The sequence below is a fragment of the Macrotis lagotis genome, chromosome 1, assembly GCF_037893015.1.
Source record: "Macrotis lagotis isolate mMagLag1 chromosome 1, bilby.v1.9.chrom.fasta, whole genome shotgun sequence".
Taxonomy (NCBI): domain Eukaryota; kingdom Metazoa; phylum Chordata; class Mammalia; order Peramelemorphia; family Peramelidae; genus Macrotis; species Macrotis lagotis.
Genome location: NC_133658.1, coordinates 91,325,100 through 91,350,654, shown reverse-complemented (window position 1 = coordinate 91,350,654; position 25,555 = coordinate 91,325,100). Strand labels below are relative to the sequence as shown.

Here is a 25,555-nt window from a genome sequence, read left to right as displayed (position 1 = left end):
GACACTGAGGTCATTTCTCAAGCTAAACTGCTTAGCATTCCAACATTATTATAGGGAGTGCAGCTACCATGGACTGGTCATGTTAGAATGCCAGAAGTATGCTTGCCAAAAAGATGATTCTAGGGGGAACTCACACAGGAGAAGTGCTTACAAGGGGGCGGGGGTCAGAAGTGATACTGGGACACCCTGAACATCTCTCTTGAGAACTTTGGAATTGATTGTGCAGCATGGGAGACAGGACTGCCCAGCATGGTGTGCTCTCCTCAGTGAAGGTACCTACATTCTATGAGGAAAGCAAAATTGAAGCAGCTCAAAGTGACATATGTAAATTTAGAGAATCTACCCTAGATGTTCTATTGGATTATGTGTGTCCAATTTGAACTCATATTGGACTGATCAGCCACAGCTGGACACAGTTGTAATTTGTCTTGAACATAGTGATGTCATTTTGGACATTTTGAATAAGGAACGACAAAAACTAAACAATCAGCCAAACATCAGCTGTGTGATATTAGTCATGTCACTTAACCATTCTCAGACTCAGTTCCCTCAAATATAAAATAGGGATAGTACCAGCATCTTCCTCCCAGAGTTGTCATGATGATAAAATGAAATAATATTTGTAAAGTATACTGCAAATCTTAAAGCACTATATATATACTGGCTGTTATTATAAATAAATGAGGTTATTGATTTTAGGTATTCTCTGCGATCCTTTGCAGTTCTAATCATGGGATCCAATGACCTTAGGAGTAGCGAACTAAGATAATAGAAAAGATTATTTGCCTGTATTATCTTTATGTCTCAAAGAGAAGACACAAATTGAAGAGAAAGACTGTTCTCTCTTGTGGAAAGGAAAAAAATGACATTTTTTTTTTTTTTTATTAAGCAAAAGAATAAAGTATGAGCAACTCAGTGGAAGGGCTTTACTCGTGATCACATGATGTGGAGGCTATCCTGTCTAGAAGTTTGAAGGCATTCCAATAGTGATCACATCTCCTCTGTGTAATTTGACATGGGCCTTGTATCAAAAGTGGCCTATTTGTTCTCTGTATATGACCTCCCATTTTTTGCTTGTATACTTTTGCATAGGTTTATCCAGAAGTATGCTAGTAAAAATATTGAGCAACCAACTCTCAGGGGGAAATTATTTTCAGGACAACTTAAGCTTAATATGTTCTATTAGCATTTTCTTCATCACTTTCTTAAACTTAGATAATCAACAAGATAATAAATCTAGCTCGAATTTTTAACATTTTACCTATTTCTGAGATGTAAATGCTCACACTAAAATTTTTAACAATGGATTCAGTTCCATTCCACCCCTGGCTGTCCTCTTTTAGTTTTTGGAATTCCTAATTCCCTTTAAAAATTATCTCATATACTAACTCCTATAAAAATGATTCATGATTCATGATTCTCAGTGACCATTATGTTTATTTTGCAGAAATTTTATGTTTATGTATGGTTTATGAACAGATTTTTTAATTTCCTCTCAGGAGAATTTATATTTCTTGAAGCATGCACTGTTTTCTTTGGTAGAGTGGTTTTGCTTTGTTTTGGATTTTTGCTTTGATCTTTATTTCACTAGCTCTTAGCACAGTGGCCAAACCATAGTATTCAATAAATAGTCATTTACCTGCTGGCATATATTTTAGATCATTCTGAGACTTACTTTATCCCTGCTTTTTAATTAACTTTTAGTCAATTATGTTAAATTCTATGGAATGGTACATTAACTGTTCTACAAGGAAAGCTTAGTCTTAGATACATTGCATGGAGAAAAATTATTTATCCTTTTTTGTCTAGCTCTATTTCCATCTTTTATTAGAAATTTCTGTCAGTTAGTTTCCTATGCTTTCAAAATGGTCACTAAACATGTTCCTCATTTTCTCCTTAAAGAAAATATTTTCTTTTTTTTTGAATTTTATAATTTTTCCCCCCAACTTCACTTCCCTCCCCCTCCATGATCCACAGAAGGCAGTCTGATAGTCTTTACATTGTTTCCATGTTATACATTGATAAAAACTGAATGTGTTGAGAAAAATATCATATCCTTAAGGAAAAAATAAAATATAAGAGATAGCACAATTATGTAATACATGATAACTTTTTTTTTAAATTGAGGGTGATAGTCTTGGGTCTTTGTTTAAATTTTACAATTCTTTCTTTGGATGCAGCTGGTATTCTCCATCACAGATACCGTAAAATTGTCTCTGATTATTGTACTAATGAAATGAAAGAAAGTATTTTCTTTTTGTGGTTAGCTTATTTCTTAGTTTACAATTCCTCTATTAATTTTTTTAAATAGAATTTCAGTCTAGGATTGATCTGAGTTCTCCTTCAAATGCCAAATAAATGTTTAACAAATTCTAAAGAATTCTAAAGAAGAAAAACCCAGAAAAAGACAGTGCACAACAATTTTCCATTTGAAATCAACAGAGAAATTTGGCAAGAAAGGTCTGTTGCACCAAGGTGAGAGAGGAAGACAGTCATAGCTCCTGCCCCAGCAAACCAGGACCAGGCCTTTGGGAGTCACTGAATCAATAGCAGTGGCTGCTGCTTCCTGAGATTTCATCAGTAAGTCAGTCAAACAACTGGCCAGGAGAAGATTAAAGGGGGATCTCTTTCTTGCACTGAGGTGGAACTCTATTACTTTGACCATATCTGGGCCACATGTTGTATGTCAAATTTTGGATCCCAAACTATTTGAAAAGGTTAGAATGATTGGCATTATCTAATGATATGAAAATAATTTAATGAATATAAAAGTTTATATATGGGTTTTAGAATTTAATATGAAGAGGAAATATATTTTTCTTAGTGTGTGTGTGTGTGTGTGTGAAAGAAGGTCTGATTATTAGTGAATTGCAAGATAAATAAATATGAGTCATTCAAATAGTACCTGGACCAAAAATTCTAGTACTATCTTACGTTGCATTGAAATGCTTGGGGTCTTAGTTAGGGATTTCATCTTTCTATATTCTGTCCTTCTTTAGGGTATATCTGTAATACTATGTTTCATTTTAGCATTATGTAAAATGGATAACATTAAGAGTAGAGAAGGGAGGGCAACCAGGATTATAAAATTGTTGGAGACTATGAATGTATAATGTATAGAAGAAAGTATGTGGCAAGAGATGCGACCTCCATATCAAGAAGATCTCAAGTCAGTTCTTGTCTCTGACACATATTATTTGCGTGATGCTACACAACTAGCAATCTCTCTGGGACACAAGTAACTCTTAAAGGCTACACTATTGCAAAGAATTGCCTATACATGTTAGTAGTGGATGCTTCTTGACTGGAAGTTCCCTGCACTAATGTAATCATGTAATGTAATACAAAAAATGATGAGTCAAAAAGATTTAGCAGGGAAATGATGACATCTTCAAGTATTTTAAGGAATGATTCTTGAAGGCAGCCATTAAGCATGGAAGATTTTTAAAGACACTTGGGCACTAGTAGTGATGGCTACATGGTTGGTCAGTTAACAGAAGAACATATTACAGAATTCGGTGATGATATTTTACCAGTTGACAAGGATGGAAACTGTACAATAACAATCAAGGACCTGGGTGCCGTAATGTAGCTACATGGACAGCACCCCTAAGGAAATGAATTTATGGGATATAAATAATAAAGGAAATCCTTTGGTAAAGGTAAAATGACCTTACAAATTTTCTGTCAGTTATGCAAAGAAAATTTAAAAATATAAACAATGAGAAATTGTGAAAACTGTGGGACTTCACTGTGTGAAGACAGTGAAGTCATGGAGTTTGATAGGGCTTACAAATTAGCTAATTAGCATAACTTTCCTTTGTGGTGATCAACTTTATGGAGAATTTAGCAAAAGGGGAATAAATGATCAAAGAAATATATATATATATATATATATATATATATTGACGATATTGATCAAGTAAACTCAGGAGTTTAGAAAATTATAAAAGCAAAGTGAAGATGTTATAATTTGTATTGATTTTTATACAAATTTATTTGATTTTTCTTTGATTGTAGCATCTACAAAAGAATTTTCCCCCTCTACTGAAAATATTCATATATAATAATTAGGACTTCCTTCCTTCATGTTTTTCTTCCCTTTATTTTACAGAGAATGAGAGATGTTTGTTGAATTAAATTGAAATTTGTGAAGCAATTTTTTTAAATTGTAAAGGAAATACTGTATCTAAAGATGAAAGGGATCTGTAGGAAGGTCACTGAGTTCATTCTTATTTTTTAAATAAGGAAAGTGAATATCTAGAAGAATAAGTGATTTCCCAAAGTCACTATGCCAGGAAACTGTCAGTTGGAATATAGAAAGTCAGGTCTGGGGTTCCCAAGCCAGTTCCTTTTCAATGTGGCATACTATATCACTACTAAAAAAAAAAGCCTAGCCAATATCACTTATTTTTACATTTACAACATTCTTTGTCTTCTTTTGTTTAAATTGCAAATATGTTTCACTGTGTTGAAAGCCCAGGGGAAATTTTCTGTGGATCATTGTGTGCTAGGTCAAAGTTGTTAACTGACTTTTCTTCAATATAAAATTATCTCTTTTAGAATAGTTGGAGAAATAAAAAATTCCCAACATTAGCATATAAGTAGAATAATAATGAAAAATGATACATTGTGTGGCAGATTAGCATCAGAAAACACTGGAGGGCAGATCATTAAGTGAAACAATGGGAGATTATTTGAGGACAGGTCATCCTTCCATTCATAGAACTTTTGACCTTTATTCATTTGGTATGGTGATGGAAATGGGAAAATATCATTAATGTAAAAACTTGGAGAAATTTGAGTTTACCTTATGCAGTGCTTTCTTGTTGGCTACATGCAGGAAAGGATGAAATTGCTGTCCACTTGTGCTAGAGCCAATGCGTTAGTTCCTTAAAAAAGTTTCAGCCAAAATTCATATCTGGCTGAAATATCTTTAGCTTGAGCTGATATAAGCTAATCAAAGCTCACAAAGCCATGTTAGATTTTTTTAGAGAGTTAAAGCATGAAATGACCTAACTCTTCTGGCTTACTGGCTCACTTTTTGCCTCTTTCTCTCTTAATCTTTCTGTATCTCTCATTCTCTTTCTCTGTTATTGTCTCTGTCTCTTATCTTTTTCTCTTTGTTATCTCTGTCTGTCTGTCTGTGTGTCCTTTCTCTCTGTCTCCCAATCTGTATGCATTTAAATGTCAGTCAAAAACATCCTTGGCCATCAAGGAGCTCACAGTCTAATGGAGGAGACAACATATTCCTCACCATTCCACCAAACAAAAAAAACAAGAACAAAAATAAAGCAAAAATAGCTATGCATGAACCAACAATATGAAGTATAAATAGTAATAATTATTATAGGGGAGTCACTAGAATTGAGATTAAGAAAGGCAGCCAGTAGAAGGTACAATTTTAGCTATTTCTTGAAATAAGCCAGGGAATCCAGGAGATAGAGATGAGGTTGATGCAGGGAAACTCTAAAACACCCCCCAGGCCATACCCTGCATCCTTACTATGCTACTGAGCATATGCCTGGATCTCTGCCAGGTTCCTGTTACACAACCCTCCCATAAACAGTAAGGCTAATAGCTCAAGTGAATTAGACAACAGGGTCTCTTTAAACCCCTGAAGGAGCTATCTTCCTTTGTGGGTTGATTGATCTGAAGACCTTACACCCTTTGCAGGTTGTGCTCAGCTCTTGTCTCTCCCCCTACCAGCGTTTGGGTCACTGTAAACTTGGTCATATACTCTCTTCTATTGATATTTACAATAATACAAAAAAATATATATATATTCTCATGCCAAACATGGACAATGGGAGAACATCCTTTGGTACCTGTTGAAGGGAGCAGAGCATCTGCTCTCCGGTATGACCATTTAAAATATGAGGTCATCCTTTGTAATGTAACAGCATTTTGCTAATTGCTAATGAGAACTCAAGAGTCATTTAACTCTTTAGCCAATAGAGTTCTAGATAATCACGTTGCTCTTGATTTTCTCCTTGCATCTTTAGGTGGCCTTTGTGCTCTAGCAACACATCTTGCTGCATGTGTAATAACAACTGCTATAAAATGGAACTCCTTAGCAAGAAATTATTGCAAGAAGCAACATGGATTCAAGATCACCCTTCCTTGAGCTCCCCTTCCTCCAGATCTTCCTGGAGCTCCTGGTTACTCTCCTTGCTGAGTCCCTTCATTGTGCCACTTCTGCTTCTTTTTAGCCCTTGACTACTTAAACTCCTTGTCGAAATTTTTCTCCTCTATGATTCAAGCAACAAGTCTACAGCTGGTGACCTCGACTGAACACCAACACCACCTGATCCTGATTGACCACACACCTAGGATGTCACTTCAATCAAGTTTCATCTGCAGAATATTCACTCTCCAAATGGGCCCCTAAAAGGTTAGGTTAGGTTAGGTTAGGTTAGGTTAGGTAGGGAGAATGCTATGCTCCTTCTCAGCTTTGAAGAAATTCCGGAAGACAGGCCTTCATCCAATTCCCCCAGAAGAATCTAGGTCCCTAATAATTTGAGGGGGTAATATGATGATGATGCAGAGAAACATGGGCTTGTTGGGTTCAGTTAAAGACAAACTTTGTAAAGGCATTGTTTACATTGTTTCTTCCTTTATCATCTAATTTAGGCCACACCTGAGGGCCTGACCTTCAACCTAATTGAGATTGTATTGTCTTCTGGTGGGGCAGCCAGCACAGGTGCTGGAAGCAGGTCCAAGACCACCCAAAAGAGTCCCCTCCCAAAAGGCAAATCTCCTGTGTGGGACTTGTATCACTCCTAGGTCACCACCCCTCCTATGGACTTTGAGGGAGAATTTAAGGAGATCAAGCAAGGAGCTCCATCTCTTTTACCCCTTCCAGACTTCTATTGAAACCCTGGTCAGCTAGCCTGATCAGTTCAATCATCAACCCATGTGGTCTAATCTTTAAACTCTTCTTAACTTTTTTATCACTTTCTTAATTTTCTGTAGTTTCTTTTAATAAATCTCTATCCTTTTTCCAAAATCTTCATTCCTGGGTCTGAAGTGTGATTTGTCACAGCCAGTAATTGATAACAAGCAACCAGTGGCAAAAAGATCACAGGGAATTCTAGACATGAGAATCAGAGAATATTCCTAGAGCTGAGAGATGTATTTCTATTTGAATTTGTATTTGTATTTATTTGTAGAATAGTTAGGTAGCCAGAGTCACTGTATTGAAGGGTATTTGGGAAGGTATAAGGATTAAGAATAAGGAAAGATGTGAATTTATATGTGGGGGGGTAGGTTTCTAAGGATTTTGAACACAAAACAGAGTATTTTATATTTAATCCTGGAGCTAGGGATAGTGATTGGTATTGCTCAGCACCCACTAGGATATGACTATTTTTTTAGGAAAATTACCTTGATGAATGAATGGGGGATAGACTAATGTGGGAAGAAATTTCTTGCTATTTCAATATCAGGAGGTAATGATGGAGGAGAGAGGAAAGAAAATTTGAAAGATATTATAAAGGTAAAATTGGCAAGCCTTTACAATAGATGGGATAAAAGGTTAAGAGAAGGGAGGAACTGAGGATGTAACCTAGAATGTGAATGGAGCAACTGCGAGTCTGGTAGGGCAGAAGCAATAGGGGACTTTTGAAGGGGAAAGTATTTAAGGGGAAAGATAATGAGTTCAGTTTTCAACACGTTGCCCTTAAGATGTCTACTGGACTCTCAGCAGGGGAGCCTCAGTAGAAATTCTATCTCTAGAACTTATTACCTAGAATACCTTAGAGAGGATACTTAATCTCTCTTGATTTTCTATGTATTTTTAAAATTAGTGGGTTGAAGTCAATAAACGCTAACATCCCTTCCACTTCTAGATCCTTGGTCATGTGAAGGAAAGGTCTAATCTGAGAGGTGAACAGTGAGTACATTAAAATTACAATGTTAGTGTTTTTATTTCCACTTTGTTGAAACACTTTCTATTTTTTAGTCAACTTCCTTAAGGAGTTTAGTGCTACATATGAAAGGGATGGTAAAGAAAGGAAGTGGTAAAGGAGTTGGAGCCTTGATATGAGAGAGATTTGATGTAATCATCTTAGAGATTCTATTGGTGGATAGAGAGATATATATTAGACAGTGAGTAGTGCTTATAGAATTTTGTTGTAGAGTTCAGAAGGACTGAAAATTCTGCAATAGAGGAACAAATAGTACTCATAGATAGGGGTATGCTGAAGTCAGGATTTACAAGAGGGGATTTAAAATTTTATATTGTGAGCATTTATACCCTGGAAATAGAGGAAGTGCATAAATCACGATTTGATTTATTAATTTGTTGATAGTTTGTACTAAAGAAGGTGATGGAATTGAATCTCAATAATTCTGGCTAAACTCATACACATTTTAAACAGTTGATTATTAAACATTGCCAGCATCAGCACACGAATACTAGTTGGTATATTGTACTTTCACCTAAAGCAAAAACAAAACAAGGCACTCACTCTTCCAAGTACACATGTACTCATTCAATAATTTGAATTCAATAATACTCATTCAATAATAGTCAATAGATATTTATTAAGAGCCTATTAAGGGGGCAGCTAGGTGATGCAGTGGATAAAGCACCTGCCCTGGAGTCAGGAGTACCTGAGTTCAAATCCAGTCTCAGACAATAATTACCTGGCTGTGTGGCCTTGGGCAAGCTACTTAACCCCATTTGCCTTGCAAAAAAACCCTAAAAAAAGAGCCTATTAAGAGTGTCAAATAAGAACACTATGGTATTTATATGTGGGGGGGTAGGTTTCTAAGGATTTTGAACTTACTATGAAGGAAGTTCCTATCAAGGAACTTACTATGAAATGGGGGAAGATGATTCATAGAAGGAAATTACAAAGGAAAAATACTCTACAGGGTACTCGTTAAAGGGGACATGATGTCATGGAGGCAAAATAAAGTTAGTAGCAGATGGGAATTGAAAAGTCAGCTGAAAAATTCTGAGTAGAATCAGGAGATCTCAGCTTGAACAGTTATCAGCTGTTTAGCCAGAGGCAATTCACCTATCTATTCTTACCTGGGATAATAACATTTTCATTATTTTACCAGAGGGTTGGAAGTAAAGCACTCTGTAACCAGTATAGCATGATAAATATGGGAGCTATTATTAAGCATGCCATACTTGTTTATTGAATTTAATTAGAATAATATTGCATAGTTGGTGATGTTGAATTGCAAATGTGTTATTTAAAAATCTAGGAGTTTTGTCATTTTTTTTCTTTGTGGTAAAAGATAGCTACATTCTGATAGCTACATTCAATGAAATGGATACTCAAGGCTTTTCTTTGAGTCTGCAACCTGATTATAGAGTTTAAAATATCAAGTATAAAGATAGGGAACTAAGAATGCTCCCAATAGCATATTGAGAGGAATCATTATAACCAGAATTTATTTATTCATTGTTGTTTTTGAGTCATCAATCATGTTTGACTCTTCTTGATACCATTTAAGATTGTCTTGTCAAGGCTACTGGAGTGGTTTGCCCTTCTCTTCTCCAGCCCATATTACATATGTTTTCCTGAGTCCAAGGTTAAATGACTTGGTCAAACAAGGTTAAGTAACTTGTCTGGGTCACAAAGCTAATATGAGTCTGAGACCTGATTGTTATCTCATGAAGATGAGTCTTTCTCATTCCAAGCCCAGTTTTCTATGCACAGCTTCACCACCTTTGCAGAGGAATTGTCATATGGTAGGTGCTTAATAAATCCTTACTGACTGATCAACTTAGAGGGTATACCTGTGGACTAAATACCTATGGGAGGTATACCTATAGACTAAATTATGGCACAAAAGAAAGACCTATGTCATGAGTGTCAGAAAACTTAGATTTACATCTTAATGACTTACTTTTTCTTTTGTTACATTTTTCTTTTAGGTTTTTGCAAGGCAAATGGAGTTAAGTGGCTTGCTCAAGGCCACACAGCTAGGTAATTATTAAGTGACTGAGAATCGATTTGAACTCAGGTCCTCCTGACTCCAGGGCCGGTGCTCTATCCACTGCACTACCTAGCTGCCCTTGACTTACTTTTTCTTGCTTCCACTTATCTCATGACTAAAATGAAATTTATCAAAACAAACTTTAATAATCCTTCTAAAGTATCAGCTATATAGTCCATTAGCCAGGTTAGCCTGGGGATATGTTTTATGAAAAGAAAGAAAAGATTTCCATTTTTCCATTAATTTAATTTAACAAATACGTATTTTGCATCCATTAAGTAGAAGACATTGAGTTTGGTATTAGGGAAACATATCAAAACAAAACCAGAAAAACAAACAAAACCCACAACTTCCTGCTTTTGTGGAACTTGCAATCTAATAAGGGAATATGGTATATAAAAATAAGTATCATACATGATTAAATATGAGAATAAAGGAAAAATAAAAAGTATTCTGGGAAAAATTTTATTGAGAAAATTTTATTCAAATTTGGTGATCAGGGAAAATGACTCCTTGCTTTTTCATTTTTCTAATACTTCAAGGATCTGCAGCTTCCTCACTTAGACACTTATCTCTACCAGAGTAAATCTCAGGTCCATTAAGGCCTAGTTTTCAAGAGTTACTATTGGCTAAAAATTCTGTCACACAGTCTATTTCACTGATCCACCCACTCTATTTCTTAGCCAGTACCAGACAGTTTTGATGAATGATGATTTATAATATAATTTTAGATTTGGTAAGGCTAAGCCACATTCTATTTGCAATTTTTTCATTAGATCTCTTCATATTCTTGAATTTTTGTTACTCCACATGAATTTAGTTACCATTTTTCTAGCCCATTAAAGTAATTTTTGTAAGTTTGATTGGTAAGGACCTAAATAAGTAGTTTAATGTAGGTAGAATTGTCATTTTTATTTGGCTTCCATGAGCAGCTGATATTCGTCCTATTATTTAAATCTGATTTTATTTGCGTGAAAAATGTTTTATGATTGTTTTCATAGTTTCTGAGTCTGCGTTGGCAGGTATACTCCCAAGTATTTTATATTGTCCGATTATTTTAAATGAGATTTCTATTTCTAGGTCTTACTGCTGTAGCTTGCTAGTGATTATATATAGATATATATATATATATATATATATATATAGATAGATATAGATAGATATAGATATAGATATATAGATATATATGAATACTGAGGAATTCTGTAAGTTGATTTTGTATCTTGAGACTTTGGCTCAAGTTGCTAATTGTTTCTAGGGGTCTTTTTAGATGTTTTTTTAGGGTTCTCTAAGTATACCAGAGAGTGAGTGTTTTGTTTCTTCCTTCCCAATTCTAATTCTTTCAATTATTTTTTCTTTTCTTATTGCTGAAGCTAATATTTCTAATACAATACGGAATAGTAGTGGTGATAAACAGGGGTCCTTGTTTCACCCCTGATCTTATTGGGAATGGCTTTAACTTATCCTCATTGCATATGTTTGTTGATGGTTTCAGATATATACTGCTTATCATTCTAAGGAGAAACCCATTTATTGCTACACTATCTAGCTATCTAGTGTTTTTAGTAGGAATAAGTGCTGTGATAGTCAGATTTCCTGAACTTGGTTAGGATGTATTTGGACTTTAACTATGGACTATCACCAGGTTTGGATTAGAAGCTTTCATTGATAGTTTCAACCTTCTAAAAGGTTTTACTCCCCCTGTAATATGATAAGAGTGGCCTTTATACATTAGTTTAACATTTCTGATGAGTTCAACATTTATTATTTCATTTGAAATGCAAACACCTTTGAGAAGTAGGCACTTTGAATATTGTTAATTTTTGCTTAGGGATGAAACTCAGAAAGGCTATTTGTTTTTAATTACTCAGTCAATGTAAAATACTGAAGATTGGACTGTTAAAGGACAGGTTAACTATACTATGTTGTTGCAAAGTTGCAGCCAAAGAAATTACCATGCTAGTGTTCTTACCCAGATTGTTGAAATACTACCGTATCTTGCTGATATGAGAGGAAACCTAAAGACCACGGATCCTACAGCATCCAGATCATCAGCAGATGTTGTTTCCCCACTAGATCAGGGCGCTGGAGGTGATGATGACTGTTTTGAAAAAGCAGTGAGGTGGATGTCTTTGTGCAGCATTCCCCTCACTATATAAGCAGCATAAAGTGTACATCGTGCCATCAGTCATTTGATATTATGGTCTTCTTTGATTAAAATAGACAACAACTAGTTGGAGTAAAAAATGAGATTTGAATTGAGGTATAGCATTTTGTCTTTTCTACTCTGCTGTCTTTGAAGGACAACAGACCATAATAAGGTATGAGTTTAAAGACCTAATGGTAGTATCCATTTTTTTCAATTACTATTCCTATGCAAATGATACCCAAAATACTCATAATTATTCATCCTCTGAGATTTATTCTTGTACTTTCAGCTATTTACTCAATATTTCTACTATCATCACCTTTAACTTAACATAGACAACACTCAAATGATTTTTTTTTACATACCCGTCAAAAAATTCTTCTCTCTATTTTTTTCACAGTCAAATATGCCATCATTACTCCAATCACCCAAGTATGAAACCTTGGTCTCATTTGTCACCTTTTTCTTTTCTCTTCCCCTGATTTCAGTTTGTCATAATATTCTGAAGAATTTTCCCCCTAAAATCCCTTCTCGTATTTATTTTTACTCTAATTATTTCTTATTAAAATCAAAGATATAATCATATGTTGCCTACATTACTCTAGCATTCACAAAATAACATCTCTCAATTCAAGTGTCTTCCTGTTTATAGTGCTACCCCAGTGTGGAATATTTCCCCCTCCCATATCCATTTGAATTTTGTAAATCTATCAAGTACCACACATGTTCCAATTCTTTTATGAGTCTTAGAAATTTTATTATTTATTAGACTTTTCCAAATTTCTATACCACTTGAACTGCATGGCTTCAATCATTTAGAAATCAACATTTTCCTAAATGATCAAAACAACAGACTATCTATCTCTATTACTTTCTTGAAAATATGGAAATATTCCCAAGTACTAGTATGCATGGGAAAGTTTTCTCTTTCTAATAGTTGATTATAAATTAAATATTTCTATTTACATATTAAGTTTAATACTCATTTAAATGCATTATTTTGTTATTTTCTAATGGTTCCCAATGTTTACAAATATTTGCACAGATGGGACTGAGGATACTGAGACGATATCATCATTCCCAAAAGTGATTACCAAGGATAGCAAGGAAGCTCTAGTTAAGCAGTATCTGAGTGCATGATGAATTAGAATTTTCTTCTTCTAGTTCATAACTCATAAATTCTTTCAACCCCTAAAGTTTGAACACCCTAGATTTTACCTCTTGATTTTGTCCAAGATCTTAGTTACACTACTGATTTGAACCAAAGCTCTATTTTGACTTGACTTCCTTTTCATATATTGTCATTATGTCTGTCATTGGCAGTTTTGAATCCTGATCTTGGGATCTGCTTTAAATTTTGCCACTGTTTGGTCCTATCAGTTCCCAAACTTGTGTTACTAATTTTAAAACTGTATTTATGGGGTGGCCAAGTTGCCCAGTGGATAGAGCACCTGCCCTGGAGTCAGGAGTACCTGGCCTCAGACCCTTAATAATTACCTGCCTTTGTGGCCATGGGCAAGTCACTTAATCCTATTGCCTTGCAAAAACCTAAAAAACAAACAAAAAACCCTTTACCTATACTACCCATTGTTGTGTCACATATGTTCCAGGCTAAGATCTATGAAGGGTTAACACAGAAATAGTTATGTGCTTTAACCAGCAAGATGTACTTCAGAGCTTAGATAAGGGAGTAGCTGCATGTCTGAGCTAAGGAGGTATATTCCCAGGCTCAGATAGATAGCACATTCTGAGATAATTACCTTCTGCACTCTGTTTATCAGAACACTGTTTGGTTCTCAAAACAATCACCTAAGACATACACAAGGTATGCATGTGAAAAAAATGCTTGCTAAAACGCTTATGTAATTGGTTACGTAAATGTAGAGTATAAAAGTATGTATCCTGTGATGAATAAACGAACCAGCTTATGCATCATATTGATGTCGGCCTGAGTTCCCTCCTCCGGACTCGACAACCCATCAATTCCCAGCCTTACTCTATGGACAATACACAAAAAAATCTTTTTTGCTCCTACAGTGCCAGCAGACTTTGGTCAGTATAATGGAACCTGTAGGCATCAAGTTTCAATAAACTTCCAGAGATGGGTAGGACAGAGGAAATAAAATATATTTCATCTATAACAGTAGTAGCAGCAGCAGCAGCAACAACAACAATAACAATAACAGTGTTTATTATTGTTATTAACTTCTGAATTTAAATTTTTCCTCATAAATCAGGGACACTACTACAAAATGCTGTTTATTTAAAAGATTTTAAAATAAATTCTAATTACTTAAAAATTAAAAGCAAAAACATTTTAAGCAGCCTGAAGGGTAGAATTCAGCATTGATAGGCACCCCAACTTTTTTATTCTACCTATTTTCCTCAAACTGTATGTCTTCTGATATAACTCCAAATGTAAATAGGACAAATTAACAATAACACAAAAATAAAGCTAAAGGTAGTGGTAGTAACTTATTTGTAATTTTTCAGCTTCAAAGATGAATAATTTCTCAATGTGGATAATTTATTAAATATTGTTTATTTTTTAATTTTAAAATTTTAGTTCTAAATCTCTCCCTTCCTCTAATCCTATCAAAGCAACTTACAAACAAGATATATGATATTAATTATACATGTGAAACAATGAAAAGTATATTTCTATATTTTAAAAAAGTAAGAAAAGAAACTTAGCAAATCATACTTCAGTTTGCACTCAGACATCATCAGTCCTGTCTCTCAAGATATACGGTAAATTTTCTGCATGTCTCTTATGTTTCATTAAATATCCATTTTTTTCTAAAAAATTATACTCAGTTTTGCTTGGCATGGTATTCTTTGTTATAATCCTAGTTCTTTTAATTTCTGATATATCATATTTCAAACCCTTCACTCTTTTATAAATGTGGATATCACTAAATCTTTTTATGATGCTAACTGAGCCTCCATGTTATTTGAATAGTTTCTTTCTGGATACTTGAAGCATTTTCTCTTTGATCTTAGAGTTCTAGAATTTTATTATAGTATTCCCAGGAATTTTCATTTTGGGATAACTTTAAAAAGGTGATTAGTGAATGTTTTTAAATCTATTTCTATGTTATTCTCCGGATCTTTGATAACAAAGTGTTTTCCTTGATAATTTCTTGAAATATTATCTCTACAATCTTTCTTTGATCATGGCTTTCAGGTAATCCAAGAGTCCTGAAATCAATTAAAATAAATAAATTAGGTCTCTCCTAGATCTCTTTTCCTGGTCATTTATTCTGATAAAATATTTCAGATTTTCTTCTATTTTACTTTTATTTTTTGACTTTGTTTTATTGATGTCTCATGGAGTTATTATATTCTGTTTGCTCAGTTCCAATTTTTGAGAAATTATTTTCTTCAGTGAGTTTTTGTGCTTCCTTTTTCAATTGGCCACTTCTTTTATTTAAGGAATTCTCTTTAGTGAATTTTTGTTCCTATTTTACCATTTGACCAATTTTTAAAGTTATTTTCTTTATTATTTTTGTCTATTTTATCAAGCTGTTTACTATCTTTTTATAATTTTCTTAAAATAATCTCATATCTTTTCCTGATATTTCCTCTGCCACTTATCTCATTCTATAATTCTTCAAGGAATTCTTGTTGGATTTGGGTCCAATTGATATCTTTGAGACTTTTTTTACAAAAATCTGTTTTCACATTCTTATCTTCTGAGAACCTAATACTCTTTCCACTAGTGTATACCACAAACTGTGACTTGGTAGCTGGTCTTCAAGAGCTGACAAGGTGGAGTCATCTTATCTCCCTGTACCCAAACTGGTGAGAGGGTGCAGACATCCTGTAAGACATTGTCTCTCCTGGACATGAATCCAATAATCAGACAAGGAGTGTGTATGGTCCTGACTTCTCCTAAAGTGCACCACTATGTGGGACCTTACTTGCTAGGTTATAGTCCTTTTCCTTTATCTATTAAGTGGGCCATCCCATGAGTACTTAACATTTTCTCTACAATTAGTTATACAAGTTATACAATTTATTCCAGTGTCATGAATAGACCATTAGGTAGAGCAAAAACAAAATATAAAACAAAACAAAAACCCAATCTCTGAATTAACTTTATGCCACTGGCCCAAAGACCTTTGTGACATAGGCAAGTCACTCTATCTAACCTTACACATTATATGGACATAATATAATCACCAAATCACTTCTTTTAAGTGTTGTTTTAAGAGACTAATTGGCACATTTTAAACAACACTTAAAAGATATTATTAACCTGTCAAGTTTTAACTAGATTGCTCTTTAAATAATAGCTATACAGAAATGCTAAAACATTTCTAGCTTGGTACCTATTGTTCATCTTTTGTTTCTGAAGAGTACCAAAGATAGTGTGGTATGATATCTTGACTTCATTGACCTCACTTTCTGTTCCAAGCTCCTTGAAGTTCTGTGGGAAGACAAAAGTCAAAAGGCTGGTGATGGCACAGAATGCAGGGGCTGACTTTGGCACCTTTGATGTCTGACAAATCTTTAAGTGTTCTAAAGCATCTACATCCACAGCCTTCATGAACACTGAAACAAATTGTTCTCATTTGTTCTTTGCTGGGAGAAGTCATTACAAACTCAGGGTAGGTATCACCCTAAATTATGTTTTTTTTGAGATGGCTCAATTCTCTTCAATCTGTCTGATGAGATAATTTTACCAGGGTGTGCCTTCTGTGAATGCTACAACTTGCAGTCATAGACAAGAATTAGGTGACAGGTGGATACCAAGTGTAGATAAGCAGTCCTTAAAAGGATATGACAAGTCTTTACAGAAGCAGAGTTAGGTCTCCCTGAATATCCAATACATTCTATAAACATGGTAGGAATGGTCAGAGTTTGGTCTAATGGCATGGACATCAACAATTCGAGATCACCTACATGACATCATATATTTTAAAGTAGATTAAGACTCCCATGAGTCTTAATACTTTTTCTTTGAAGGTACCTACTTTTTATTCTCACTTTTATTAGGTTTTAAGTTATTCCTCAGAAAACATAACTTTTCACTGAGGTTGATTTAGATCCCCCCTCCATGTTAGAACAAGGTGACTTATGGATTTGACCGTATGTAAATCATCACAATATGCCAAGTGTTATTTTCCTTTGATTTCTGTTTTCACTCCAGCAGAGATAGGAAACAATTTGGGCAGCCTGGGATGTCCATCTGCTCTTTTCTGGAAATATTGGACTACATATTGCTGTTATAGTTATATCTCCAGCACATAACTAGAAATCAGCTTTCTCAGAATGTCAATAAGGAACTTGGTTCCACCAATATTGGTATAGTTATGTGTTTTTGTCTATGATGCCAAGCATCACTATACATATATATATATATATATATATATATATATAATATATATATATCACTGAATACTAGTGATATACTATATATATCACTATATACTATATATATATATATCACTAAACATTATAAAATGATTTTATTTGATCTTCACAAAACTCTTAGGAGACAGATGCTATTTTTATCTGCATTTTATGATGAGGAAATTAAGGCAAAGAGATATTAGGGGACTTGACCAAGGTCACATAGCTATTACTTGCACTTCAATTAGTGTCTATTTACAAAGCATTACTTGAGATCCTGCAATATAAATTTAGATTCAAATTGCTTAGGAAGGACATTTGAGTCAATTCTATCCCCACCTCCCTATCAATGATCATCATTGTTTTTTCTAATGCAATATAAGATGTATAGGTAAAATATCTCAAAGAAGATAAAAGGAATGCAATTTTAGAGTAGGAAGTTTTTGGATCAGTTTTGGTGTCACATTTTTAGAAAATTTCCCAATTAAAAAAAACACAGGGAAATCAACTTTTATTGATTTCCAAAGGACAATGTAAGAAGAGGTAGGGTGAAATTTGTATTGCTGGTACTGTTTAAATGAGCACTACATGAAGCCAGTTCAAATTCAGGCTAATTCATCACTGAAATGTAAGTGGTAGTGGATACAAAGTTATCTGAGAAAAGAAAAATTATTTATAGAATTGCCAAAGGCTTAAAAAGTCTTCTATGTTGAAAGGATTGCTTATCTCATAATAATTTTTCCATATATATATATACATATATATATATATACACATATATATATATTTATAAAACAGATCTATCATGTAGGGAAAATGTGTAGAAGAATAGTTTCAGGACTTTGGTTGAGAAAGAGCTACCTCTTAATCTCTAATGTACAATCAGATGCAAATCATTTAACACTTCCCTGAATCCCTGTTTCCTTATCCATAAAAACAGATAATAACCCAGAGAACCTGCTTTACAGGATTGAGAGACTAAAATAAAATTGCATATATTTTTACTTCATCAAATTTAATGAACAATGTGAATATAATTTATTACTACCATTTTCCATTCTTTTTTTGTGTATGGAGGACAATGATATACACAATATAAAAGGATAGTTAGTGACAGTTTTCAGATGTTGACAGAGTTCAAATGTGGCCTCAGGCACTTACTTTTTCAGGGAAAATCACTTAGCCCCTCCCCCCCTTTGTCCTCTTTTAGAATGAGCTAGAGAAGGAAATGGCAAACCATTCCAGTATCATTACCAAGAAAACTCTAAATGGGGTCATAATGAGTTAGACATGAATGAAACAACTGAACTACAACAAAATTACAAATTAAAACTGGACAAATCAAGTAAATTGGAAGTGGGGCTAAGGTTATAAATAATGAACACACACATATATGTATATGCCATATTTATGATTATAAATGTCCTTGATTCTATCACAGTTTAGGAACTTTTGTAAGAGTGGCAGAACTCAAGGTCAATATCATTCTTCCCAATTTATTCACCAAAATAAGAAATATGAATTCATGTTACAACTTAATAGGGCAATTAAAAATTTCTTGGGGCAAGCTTGGTTGAAAGGAATATTAGACCAAGGTCAAATCCAAGAGCATGGCAGCCAAGTCCCACTTTTAGACTCTGAAAGGCTGAAATCTTTTTTTTAGTTTTTTTTTTTTTTTTTTGCAAGGCAATGGGGTTAAGTGGCTTGCCCAAGGCCACACAGCTAGGTAATTATTAAGTGTCTGAGACAGAATTTGAACTCAGGTACTCCTGACTCCAGGGTGGGTGCTCTATCCACTGTACTACCTAGCCACCCCCTGAAATCTTTTGATATTTTTTTCATGGATTGTGACAGAAAAAGGTGGTGGTGGCACAACCATCCCTGACTTCAAGGAGAAGAAGAGATTATCAGAAGTAATTCTTGTATGATGGACAGAGTCAGGGTGAGGGGAGAGAGGGAGAGGGAGAGACAGAGAGGGACAGAGAGGGGCAGAGAGAGAGATCAGAAAAAAAAGTTTCAGCCAAAATTCATATCTTGCTGAAATATCTTTATCTATTTCTAACTCTAACTTTCTATTTCTTAATTCCAGTTCTCATGTCTTTATCCCCTAGATTCTTTCATTTTAACTTTGAGAGAAAACAAAACAAACTATTTCTTTTTGAACTATCTCCATATTTTTAACTCTGAGATGTACAGAATTGCCTATGAGAAAATCTACAACTATAATACCTACACTACTGATTACTACTACCATAGAACTCATCCGAGCTGTCTATCAGCTTGGAAGCTTCTGAGCCTTGAATTCTGGTACTTGACCAGTTATTTTTAAAAATAATACAGTTATCGCTTCCACAACAAGATATTCCTCAATTCAGTTTTGATACATCATGGATCAACATAGGAAATAAATGGGAATTTTGGGAAAGTCACAGACATCATGCAAAAGCCAATAGCAGACACAGAACCTATGCACAAATACTTAACCCAAATTTCATAATAAGGTACTGTAAAAACCCTAAAAGAGAAAAAGAAAGAAAGTCAGACTTCTCTGGTATGAAAGGAAGATCAAAAAATTTTATATGGATTTTCCAGATTTCAGGGGTATAATGTCCTAACCTCTGTCATGTGCAGGGTTAATTGTATTTGGCTAAAAATTGGAATAATTTATCCTTAGCTCTGCTGGAAAACTAGAAAAACTAGATATTTTTATATGTAATTTGCATATACACACATGTACAAGTATATGTATGTTTATGTGTGTGCATGTGAATCTATATAAAATATTCTTAGATTCTGATTAAGAATTTTAGAAATTCTTAAAATTTTAAAAATTCTCTTTAATATCTGTCAACTTCTTAGAACTGTGGAAGAATGATATTATGTTAATGTGGAACTTGTAGAAGTCAGTATTAGTTGGGACATTAAGGTTGTTAGATTGCTTGAACTCAAACTATGTTACAGTGGTATGGTTTTGTAACCACACTAAATCTATCTCCAATGCAGTAAGACTCTGGCAATGTGTGTGTGTGTGTGTCCGCGCACATATTTCGGGGCAGGACACCAGACAGTTAGAAATCACACTTCTATGCCAATCAATAGAAAAGTTGAGCTCATAAATGGCTGCTCTAATTCCTACCTAAACAAAGTTTAGGTACCTACCTAAAAAAAGTTAGACTCCATTAAAAAAAAAAAGACTAGAAAGTTTCACATCAATATGTGAGTGGGGCTTTCTTGGGGCCATGATCCCATTTGTATTTGTTTGTACGATGTTTTCCAGGCCTCTTTCACAGTTTGGCTTTGTTTCTTGATTCTGATCTAGGAATCCTATCACATCCCACATCTGGAAAGAATCTACAGCAGCTGATCAACAGTTCTCAGAAGAGGTCATAGGATTATGCACATAGAATTAAAGTGAATTTTCCAGAATATGTCTTGAACAGAAACTCCTGAATGTGGTAGCAATTCTAAGAAATTATAACAGTCAGCACCTCTATATTACTGTTAGAGTTATTATTATTGTTAATGAGGGAAGACATTCTCCAAGGTTTGATTTCAATTTACTTATTACCCAGGTTGCCTCTTAGAGAGATTCAAAGGGAGGAATAGTTGAGAAGTTGAGATAATATCTAGTTCATATCTTGCTTTAGGTACCTGAAGGATGATTTTAGGAATCAAAAGAAAAAAGAACAAATAGACATTTGGAGATTTTTCCTATGAGAAGATGAAAGGAACCACCATAGACTATATGTAGAACTGTTCTTTCCTTCATCCTTGGAAAAATGGGAAAATTATCAGTTACCTTTATACAGAAACAAAGGGGTATGACATCATCCATTTTTAGACAAGATCTTTGAAAACCTTGAAATCATTAGCTTGAAAACAATCTACATTCACTCTCCTCTTCTATGGATTATCACACTTTGTTCAGAGGTGGGGGAGTGGGGAATTGTGAGGAGATTGGGGAGAAGCTGGTTTATTTAGACAAAGTCTCATTTGGAAGGAAAAAAGGGAAGTTTAGTTTCCCAGTCTCCTCAAAAAAAAAGGCACTAAAATGGATTCTCTGTTTAAATAGCAAAGCTAAGCAAAGCATCCTAAGCTCTGCTTGATTCTAAGATGGAAACTATTCATGCTGGCAACTTGTTTCTAATTTTTAAAAATAAGAACATCAATGTGTTTTCACATTAGGAGAGCTCACCCAGCAGGCAAACCTGAAATGGTGCAGCCTTTGGAGACAAGGAACACAAGCCTGAAAATACCTTTTAAGTGTATATTTAGCCCAAAGACTGGAAAAACTCCAAAGGAGATGATACAGTATGTTCAGAAAGAACTGGCAGGAGAAACACCAGACCTGTCAGTTTCACATGGGAAAAAACCCCAACACCCACAACATGATTTCCCCCACCTCTTCTGAAGCTTTCCTTTTAAAAAGTCAATATAATCCCCAAAGAAAATGATCAAAATCATCTTAAGGGTACTTTTTTCTTTGTAAAAGATTATTGTCAAATTCTTTAGAAAACTGACCAAATCTAATGAAAATAATTAATGGAATTGAATTTAGATCTTCATGAAGATAAATTTTGAATGGGCATATATATATATATATATATATATATATATATATATCCTATAAAGGATAGATTTAAACATTTAAGAAATAGCATGTATCCATATATACACACATGCATGTATATACATATTATATATGAATTTTATATAGAGACAAATAATTTATCTAATTTCATATTATATACATATATAATATAATGTGTTCATGAATAATATCCAGCTAATTTATCTGAAGATGTACCCAGTAAAAATTCCACACTTATATTGTGATTTCTAAAGTACATTCTTTACAATAACCTGTGAAGTAGATTTAGAGAAAAAATTTATTAAGTACCTTCTGCACACCAGACACTATGTTAAGCGCTGGAAGATTAAAAATATAAACAAACAAAATAATCACTGCTTTCAAGAAACTTTCATTTTAAAAACAAAAAATCAAGATAAGTAGTTACATGGATATGACCATAAAGTAGTATGAATTTGTTTTTCTGAGCAAGATAAGGCCCAAAACAACTGATTAAGACCTAGAAGTAGAGTACAAGGTTTCAATGGACAAGAGTTGATAAAAGGGCTCAGAATAGAGATAGTAGGTAGGGAAAACAAGGTACTGGTGAGAAAATCAAGACTCAGAGTAATTATTTTTGTGGGGGTTATAAAACTAGTAAATATAAAAACTGGCAATTGAGTTCAGGATTTCTGACATAGTCTATTAGGATTTTCCCCCCCTATTAAATAGCAACATAACATTAGCCTGAATTGGAAGATGAAGTTTTTCTAGAATTCAATCAGGATAGGATGCATCTGCTCTTAAGTAAAAGATTGAAGAGAAGTAGTTCCATCTGAGTAAAGGCTACCTGACTACATTTCAATCCTCAATTAAGTACATGGTTTTTAATTTTGATAGGGAAGGTAATATCATATTACTTATTTTTTATTCAGTTGTTTTGTTTCCCAATTTGTGAAGGCTACGTCAAAAAATGCTTGGACAAAAGGACAAAAAGGAATTTTAAAGGTTTTGGGGAGATTTTGAAGACTAGAAATTCAGTATGAGGGTAGTAGGATAGAAGTTAAAAGAGATAGAAGTGAACTCTTTCAGCTGAATTCACAATCAAGATTTAAGGAGGAAGATCTGTGGGAAATATATGAAAAGACAGTGAGGTACAGAAGAAGGTGAAGAAAAGATCCTAGGGTAAAATGTTTTGTGCACAGGAGAAGGAGGAGTGAAGGAGAAGACCAAGAACTCAAAGAAAACGAACAGAGAGTTTGTAAAATAAGGTTTGAGATGACTAAAACAAGGAAGTCTCATGTGGCCACTGAAGTACTACCTGCCAGATTTGAAAAGCCAACACATAAAGAAAATGACAACTGCAATGGAACTTTGAGAAAACAGCTACATTAAGACAATAATAGTGACTTACAGAATCTGATGCTGAATGAAGGGAGTAGAACCAAGAGAACAATGTACACATTAACAACATTGTGAGATGAGCAACCTTGATGGAAGCAGCTCCTCTTGGCAGTCCAGAGCACTAGTACAGCTGTATTAGACTGACTAAGAACAATGTTATCCCCATCTAGCAGAACAAAACACACACACACACACACACACACACACCCTTTCTGAATCTTACGAACACTTTATAAAGATTATGTATTTCTTTCCCTTAATCCCAATTTCTTATACAGAAAATAACTAATCTGTAAACATGTTTATCAAAAATATGTATGGATAATGATAACCTGACTGTTCACAACTGATGGGAAGATAGTGAGAAGGAGAGGTAGAAAAAATTTTGTAACTTAAAAATATACATCTGCATATGGATGAAAATAAGTAATAAATACATTTTTAAAAAAAGACTAACAGTGTGAATTGATCCAGCCATAGTTAAAGCAATTTGTTCTTTTTTAAAACTTTAGTATTTTATTCCCAAATTGCACTTAAGTACAATTTTAGTATTCTTTGTTTTTTTCAGATTTTGAGTTCCAAATTCTCTCTCCCCTCTATTAAGCAATTTGACATAGGTTATATGAGTCATGATAAACAGATTTCCATGTAAGTCATTTTGTGAAAGAAAACATAAAAACCCCAAGAGAATAAAGAGAATTAAGAAAAAGATGTCTTTGATCTACATTCAGACTCTCCCAGTTCTTCCTCTGGAGATCAACAGCATCTTTTGGTATAAGTTCTACAGAATTGTCTTAAATATTTGCATTACTGAGAATTGGTGTTATATCATCATACAATACTGCTTTTACTCTATTCAATATGTTCCTGGTTTGGTTCATTTCACTTTGCATCAGTTCATGTAAATCTTTAATTTTTTTTTTTCTGAGACCACTCTGCTCATCATTTCTTAAAGCACAATAGTATGCAATCCTAATCGTATACATTGACTTGTTCAATAATTACCCAATTGATGGACACCTTCTCAATTTCTGATTTGTTGTCACCACTTTTAGAAATACTATAATTTAAAGGTCCATTTCCTTTTTGTTTTTTATCTTTTTTGGGGATCCAGTGGAATTTCTTGATTAAAAGGTATGAATGGTTTTATAGTCTTTTGGATATATAGTTCCAAATTGCTCTCAAGAATATTTGAATCAATAGTATACGACTTCATAGTTCATTAGTGTTTTTATTTTCCCATATTTATCATTTTCCTTTTCTGTCATATTATCCAACTGACAGGAGTGAGGTAGAGGCTCAGAATTGTTTTAAGTTGAATTTCTCACATTAATATTGATTTAGAACATTTTCCCACATGATTATAAATAGCCTTGATTACTTTGAAAACTTCCTGTTCATATCCTGATTATTTATCATTTGATAAATGACTTAGTTTTCTGTATGTTTGAGATATAAAGTCTCATTCAGAGAAACTCACTGTAAAATTTTCATAGTAATGAATACCAACTCTGTATTTCCCTCCATCCTATTGCCCCCCCATTTATCCTATACTTTTTCACCTTTTACCCTATCCATTCTCAAAAATATTTTGTTTCTGACTTTTTGATTCTCCTCAAAAGCCCTCACTTCTATCAGATCCATGCTCTTACCCTTTCCTTATCACTTTTTGTTCCTATTTTTCAATATGGTAAGATAGAGTTCTGTATCCAACTGATACTATCATACTCTCTTTGACCCAGTTCTGATAAGGTTCATATGCTTTCCTCCCCCCACACCCCATTTCCCTTTTCACTGTAAAATATTTCAGACTTCTTTTATATCACATAATTTTTGTATTCTTTGTCTCCTTTTCCTCTTCTTCCAGTGTATTCTTTTTTTCTCATCCTTAATATCAAGGCAGTTTTTCTTACTAATTTCTGGAGAGTTGATATCCTGCCCTTTGTGTCCACAAATCTCCTTCTGATGCACTGTCTGATGCTCTTTCTATCTATAGTCTAAGAGGTCTGTAAATTGCCACTGCTGCTATTGATTCAGTTGCCTTATTGCCAAATTCTAGTTTACTGGGGTCAGGTCTTGACAGGTATGGTCTGAACTGGACTGCATTTCTCTCT

At 34.1% G+C, this 25,555-nt stretch overlaps 1 long non-coding RNA gene across 2 annotated transcripts in view; it reads left to right on the top strand.

The window, feature by feature from the left end:
* LOC141500931 (uncharacterized) overlaps positions 1 to 25,555 on the top strand; it is a 405,792-nt gene that overhangs the window by 344,678 nt on the left and 35,559 nt on the right. The window contains exon 6 of one of the 2 annotated variants that reach the window (XR_012472089.1): positions 6,006 to 11,058. The exons of the other annotated variant lie outside the window; for it this stretch is intronic. This is a non-coding gene — a long non-coding RNA (uncharacterized LOC141500931). Of the gene's footprint in view, positions 1 to 6,005; positions 11,059 to 25,555 lie in introns of those variants that run through there. 2 annotated transcript variants of the gene reach the window in all.